The sequence below is a fragment of the Hesperophylax consimilis genome, chromosome 4 (genome assembly GCF_061612785.1).
Source record: "Hesperophylax consimilis isolate HC1 chromosome 4, BYU_Hcon_1.0, whole genome shotgun sequence".
NCBI lineage: Eukaryota > Metazoa > Arthropoda > Insecta > Trichoptera > Limnephilidae > Hesperophylax > Hesperophylax consimilis.
In genome coordinates, this window is record NC_142839.1 from 14523471 (window position 1) to 14531131 (window position 7661).

The following is a 7661-nucleotide window of genomic DNA, read 5'->3' on the forward strand; positions in this document are numbered from 1 at the left end:
ATATTACCTATACAATCTTTTACCTTTACAACATCTTACCTATACAATCTATAACTTTTACAATATATTGCCTATACAATCTATTACCTTAAACAATATTTTACCTTTACAATATATTACCTATGCAATCTATTACTTTTACAATTTATTACCTATACATTCTATTACATTTACAATATATTACCTTTACAATATACGAGTAGGTATCAAAACTAACTACTTTTACGTATGTACATTCGCCTCAGAGATATCATGCTTTATGATGTGAATACCATACAAGTGTCCCAACTATTCCCAACTGTTCAGAGCCAGTGGGGCTATGGCATCCCTGATTAGGGTCTTTGTGAAGTTGAAGGGAGTGGGGAAGAGAAGTAGATGGGATTGAGAAAGGTGAGAAACCTGGCACTTCAGATTTGGTCACCAAACACCGCTAAAGCTATCTCGAGCATGGATTAGAATTTGAAATGGTGGTTTTTAAATCAGAATGATATTTAAAATAGGTAGGTTAACTACTATTCAGTACATTACAAAAATACCCTCCAAACAGCATTCCCAAAGTTGACGTAGTCTCTGAGGGAAATACTGAAAATAATTTCCCTCTGGGCCCCGTGTGTGGAGTGAATTTAAAAAAAAACAGTAAATTTTCGTACTTCCTCTGCCAGTTGACCTCAGGGTTGGTATCTTAACTCCGATTTGACGTGCTCGTATTATTTTGATTTTCAACTGAATCAGTTAATGTTCTTTCAGTACATATCTCGCGAATATGTTTACTTTAAGTACAAAAAACATCTACTTGGTAATCAGGGGTACATCGATCAATTCTCTATTACACAGGGTTTTCATATCATTTAATTCAAATAAACACTTCTACCACACAGGATCCCCGAACATGACGTAGGTCCTGACTTCTGAGCGAATTTTCCACTCGAGCGATCTTGGCATATTTACAAAAACGTTTTGTGCGATCCCTTGCCATAATTAGCCAAATTTATAGAACCTTAAATATGGGACAAATAATGAAATATGGGTAAATTCATTGACTTTTAACCGCACCAAACAGTTTCATATGTTTCAATATTAATACTTTGAGGAATTGTATTTATTAAATAATATGATAAAATTAAAGGTATATATGACACCAATCGTTCGAGTGGATATCAACATTGTATATAATAAATTAATTCCTTTTCGTCATCCCACAATAAAAAACACGATTTAAGTATTTTTTTTTTGAAATGCCACTATAATGACATTAAAATGATGACAAGATAAAATATCGTAATTTTCCACTTCAGCAATTGATATTTAAATATTTTATTTTTGATACTATACAAAAAGTATTCCATGTTCCATGCGAATAAACGTTGTCCGTTTTGCAAATTACATTAAAAGCAATTCACTTAATACGCTTTATGTGTGATTGGCATGACACTCCTTATTACGATAAATGCATGTTTCAATCATAATGAAAGAATGCACTTAAGATAAATGCAGTGTTAGATATTGCAGCGTTAGTACAATGATTGATCTACCGGTCACCTACCGATCATTAAATGCATTAAGATCTCCGATAACTTGCAATAATATTCACTGACAAGGTACCAAGTATTTATCTATTCATTGCACAACTCATGCAAATTTTCAAACAAATAGACCCACTGACATTAATTAATATGTCATTCAAATTTATTTTTAAAATATAAATATATATATAACCATATTATCCTATTTCAAACGGGAAGAAAAAAACGATAGAACAATGGCATTTAAATGCATGGCAGGCAAATTAAAAACAAAAACCTCTGTAAAAACAACTGAAATTAAAAAAAATAAGTGTAATGCAGAACAATTTTGTAAATCCAACCGTCTGGAGCCAGTCAGACTATAGAATCCCCAATTAAGTTTTGTTGTAAGGCTGAAGCTATTAGGGAGAGGAAAGAGATTGATAAAGTGGAAGTCGGTGATTAAATAGTCAGATCTCACTATTTTTTTATGATAAACTAATGTTTATAACTCAAGGTTTTATGCATAGCATAAAGGATAACAAATAATTATAAGCAATATAATTGGTCGCCTGAAATATTAATACAAATTGAAAATGTCTCCCGAGTAAAAATAAATGCCGCCAAATGGAATGATTCCGTTTGTGGCTTGAATATTTCAGGCGACTAATTATTGCTTATAATTATTAGTCAGATCTGCACACAAAATACGGCTAAAGCCGTTTCAACTCTGAATGGTGGTCTTAAACCAGGGCGATACTGAAAGAATGTTCCACTCTAGAACGTGCCGCGAATATTAAAAAAAAAAGTTAAATAACAAATTGCGAAATGACACAAATTAATCTAATAAAATTTTCAAGGGCACGTCAGGTTTTGAACCGGCGATTGCTAGTCTACAGCGGTTCAATGGCAAATAAGGACAGTGTCAATTCAATAAACTTTCAAAAAGTGATGAATATCTATTTAACCCAGTTTTGACACCATTTTTCAAGAATGTGTTGAATTGCCTTTGTCCTAAGTTGACCGGTTATCTCGAAATCTTCCATGTCGGAGACCGTCCAGGTTTCCATATTTCCTGTTGCGCATCTAAGATTTTAGGTTTTAATTTCTTTATGACAAAAGTAGGATATTTATGATACTCAACATACATCAATCTGAAAAACTTAACGAAACATTATGATAGATGATATAAAAACACTCAAAAGTCACCCAACAACAAGCTTTTAATATTTTTGAAAAATGTGAATTTGTTTCCTAAATTCATGAACACTGGGAAAAAGTCATTCGCGCCACTTCTATGTAAGTATGTCAATTACCTTCCTATTTTAAAGCCAGCGATGAAATGCAAAAGCTGGAGGCGTTATCAGATTCAATATGAAACGAACCATAATTATTACATTATTGAATAGAAAATCGTTACTTCATCGACAACTCGACGGATACTGACAGTTTGTACAAGGCAACAACAGTCGTTGCCTTGCACAAACTGTTGTCAGTTACTTACAACCTTACATATTGTGGTTTACACGAAGTACCTAGCTGAATCATCACTTGAGAATAGAGGTAGAAAATTAGTAATTAATAAATGTTAATAAATACTACGAACCATGGCCTAATCCAAGGATTTAATAAACGGCACTAATTAATTCAATTTTTTTCAAATACATTTGCACAATTAATAATCACGTACTACATAACAAAATTTAAAAAAAACCTCTTTCTACTTACTACCATCATTATAATCGGAAAATATTAAAATATTGCTTGTGCAATGATGAAACACTTAGCTAGCAGAATAATAAATTGAACCCACGACGCCCGGTTGGGAACCAGATGCATGTATTCACTCAGCTACTAAGCGCTCCAAGGTGCGTGTATTTCATATTCGGGTTTCGCTACAACCGTAGCTTCTTCCGGGCAGTACAATAATCAGTACTGCCCTAAAGAACCATCACGCCGTTTCTCCGCAGGGGTAGGCAGAGAGGACGGACCGTTAAACAACTCGGTATTGGTACACACTCCTTACCTCATTCACATTCATTCATCGTCCCATACATACTCTTCTATTATTCTGACTCTTGACTTGGCCCAACTCAAATATCTGATTCACTTGATCGTGCCATGTCTTCCTCAAAATTTAAGCAACACAATTAGTAGGGATACTTTAAAGGGCAATTAATAACCAATAAGGTAATAACAATAAAATATTTTATTTGTATTATTATAAGTACGTGTATTAAAACGATGGGACAGAGGAACTGAAATGTAATAATTAATTAGTTGATAAGAGTGGTTTATGTCAAGACCGAGACAAGGTCTTATCAATGGTGTCCCATAGTTCCACTGGCTCCCTACAAAAATACGAAATTTTGTCACCAAATTTGTCTGAAATTAGCGACGGCGACACAAAATAATGTTTGGCTGCTGTATTATTGTCTTTCTTAAAAAAAAATTTTAAAGAGATTTAAAAAAAATCACGACCACTCATTTTTACCCGTAACAAAAAAAATCAGCCGGTTGTCGGGAAAGGTAAATTAATGAAGAGTTGGCCGTTCTATCCTAATTTTTTTTTTTTATGTTTGCAGTAAAAATTATAATAAACACGTCGAAGGAGCGAGGATTAGTGTTCAAATTTCTCAGCGCCCGTGTAATAACCCAAATGGGAAAGAAGTTCGAACTTTCAAAGCCAGACTAGTTTTGAGATGGATTTGAAGTGCTTTCATGAAGGTTGCACATCCATAATGAATCCTGAGCAAAAAAATTAAGCCTGCGTATGTTTGCTCACTCAAAACTCAAAAAGTAGCCCACTGATATTACACAATATAAACAATCAAAAGAAGATGCTTACCCAACTTATCTCTTATATTGTAAACATGAACATAATTTACACGATGTTATGAATTTAATGTAATATAAAAAGTAATTTACAGGATGTTCTGAATTTAATGTTATATAAAAAGTAATTACTCCAATGATATCAATTTATTGGTGACCGGATAAATCATCACAATGATAATTCATAACACCTTTAAAAAGTTATATAAAGTCATGGAAAGTGATGAAACAAAATTTTTATTAACTGGGTTAAGTAGGTTAGGTTAGGTTAGGTTTAAATTTTATTTTTTTTCATCGTTTCTAATGACTTTATATCACTTTTTAAAGGTGTGTTGAATTGTCACTATGTTGAGTTATCATGGAACCCAATTTATTATTATGTACTTGAGTTACATTACCTACTTCATATGAACTAAACCGATCAAATTGATTGTTCTGAAACGGGAAACCTTCCCAGTTGGACAGTCAAAGATTAATTATTCTGTATATGAATTTTTTAGTATCTTTAAAAAAATCAACTTTTATTCTAATTAGTGCCTGGAGTAGTTTGAATTGCACCGGAATGAGATATGGAGTCAAATCGTTATAATAATTACACAACAGAACTTGTTTATAACTGTATTTTTTATAAATTGAAACTAGTATTTTCAATTTTACGTGTCTAATTTTTGTCATCAACGGAAAACGATACGTGTGTTTACGGTTCCTACATCTATGTTCATAAGTACCTACATGAATTAAGTTTCATTTAAAAAAAGGCATCCTTCGGAAGCCTCCGTCGTTAATCACCTTAATGGCTGCCATCGTCCAACTGGTGATGAATTTCCTACTCTAAGATCCCATCACTACATACGAGTGGATAACACATTGTGATAAATGGAAAATAAAGTTCGGCTTATATTTCTTGGGTAGGTTCTAAAATATTATTATTAAAATGTGATAAACCATGGTAAATATATTTAAGTATACAAAAGTATAGTACCTACACGGAGAAAAATGAGGAATGCTGATTGAATAAAAGTTCCTTAATTTTTTTTAATATGAAACAGCAAAAGAGTTCCAACTACTCCCAATCGTCTGACTGTTTGGAAGTTACTAATTCATCGTCATCATTTTGTATTTGAAAAACGTTTTATGGCATTTTCAAACAGTATTACATAAAATATTTTAATGGTAAGGTCCTTTTTTTATTTATCTTAAATATAAATATCTTACATCCGTAGGGATCCCTCTAAAAACCTTCTTAGATTTTAGTAATACGTTCATCAGAAAAAAGTCTTATGTAGCCTTAAAACGTATCCGCAATCCTGTACTTGGTCTTACAAATGTTATTATCTATATCGAAGTCTACCTGATCGTCTTATCTTAAATAACCTACAAAAGTCACACAATAACAGTTTCAAATCTACAAGGAGAAAAATAGTCGTGTTAAAAGACAAAAGTGACGGCATTTGAATTTCCTGATAAAATATTATTCATTCAGATTAAATAGAGAACACGTGTTTTGTTCCTAATATATATCATGAAAGAATGCAACAAAATCAGTATGTCAATATCAATATCAGTATTTGTATGAACACGTGTTCTGCCATCATCACAAACATTTGATTTTAACTGATACTTTGTTAGGAACTCTTTCAATCATTCCTTATAGGCCAGCAGTCCCGTTTTTAACAGGAATACGAATAATATGGCCAGATTTTGAATAAATTAACAGTATTTCATATCAGTAAGTTTTTTATAAAATTTCGCAGATAAATAATTTAGAAATGTTAGAGATTAGAAAAAGTGTTGACATTGTCAAATATTATTAAAAATCAGAAAATTATTCTAAACAATCATCTTCAATAATAAACTTCTACTGCTTTCGCTCGTTCATCAATTCTTCTGCAAGCGTTAATCCTGTAAGAGCCGGTAATTCAGCATATTAATTAATCAAACCAATGTGGTTTCCGGCGTTTAGTTTTTGGTTTAACCATCAAGTACCCTATATGAAGAACTGTTAAGCTTAGCCCCGTCGTCTCTATGATGATGGGTACCTGGCATTTTGTAAAATTTGGACATGTATTATGTTTGTAAAAGCCAATAAAAAATAAAGTTACTCTAGTCTGCCTAGAGTGGCTATTATGAAACAAGCCTAATGATGAGCACCTTAATGACACCCCTATCCGACTGTACACAAAACGAAAGAGTCATAGATACGCTGATACATACAGAGATACGAGATACACGAGTAGGTTTGCATGTATGTATACTTGAGATGTATGGAGGAATGACTACTAGTTTACAGTATACCCGCGATCACACGTTTAAAATAAATCAGCCGCGTTCCTCCCACGTGGCCAGTGGCTAATACCCCCGCGAGTGTTACCTGGCAGGTGTATAGATTATATATAGCTTCTGCTACAAATTGATTTCAGGCGATTTGTTATACTTTCAGTACGGACTCCGAGGAGCCGATGGTCGCTGATGTATTTCATTTTCATTGGGGTGGTAAGTGGTTGAGGCACTACTGGTTGCTGGTAAATACACCCACACACGTTGTTTATTAATAGAACCTACTACTCTGAGAAATTGATACGAAGAGATAGTATGTAATTTCTATAAAATGTCTGCAAATCTTTCGGCGGCATATAATACATGGGTTTTACAAACATACATTCATTAAAGTTGTTACATACAGGATAGTTATTGATAGTCTTCATGAAAAAATTATATAAATTACATGTAGTACCAGATAAGTAAATAATTGCTTTTATTATTTATTATTCTCAACTGGAACACGAAAATCCGAGCGCACAAATCCGAATGGTTCCAACCATTTCCGGACTTAACCGATCTTGGGGTCGGGATCCGACATTCGCTTGTCACAGTTCTCAAAGACTAGAACCTCACGTCAGTCCTTACAACAATACTATTATATATTTTATCGTAAATAAAGCAACTTGTAATCTCGACGAACCACGTATATAATATTGATAATGCACAAGATTCAAAAGACAAAATAATACAAAAAAATAGTCGTAATTAAAGGACATTTCCTAATAGAAAAACGAGACAAATGATGAGACCAGGAAAAGAAATAAATTAGACTTCGCTTTAGAAAAAAACCGAAGTCAATGGTCGTTATGTACGGAGCATTTAAGATATTTGACGAATTACCAGAGTACATTCATTTAGAAGAAATTACAAAGCAATTTAAATTTACTTAATCCATACAAAAGTAGTTTTGTATTTCAAGATTGTTTTCGGGTATAAGTAACTACGTATATATTTAAAATACAATCTGATTATTATTTTTTAGTGACTGTACAGTTCAGAATT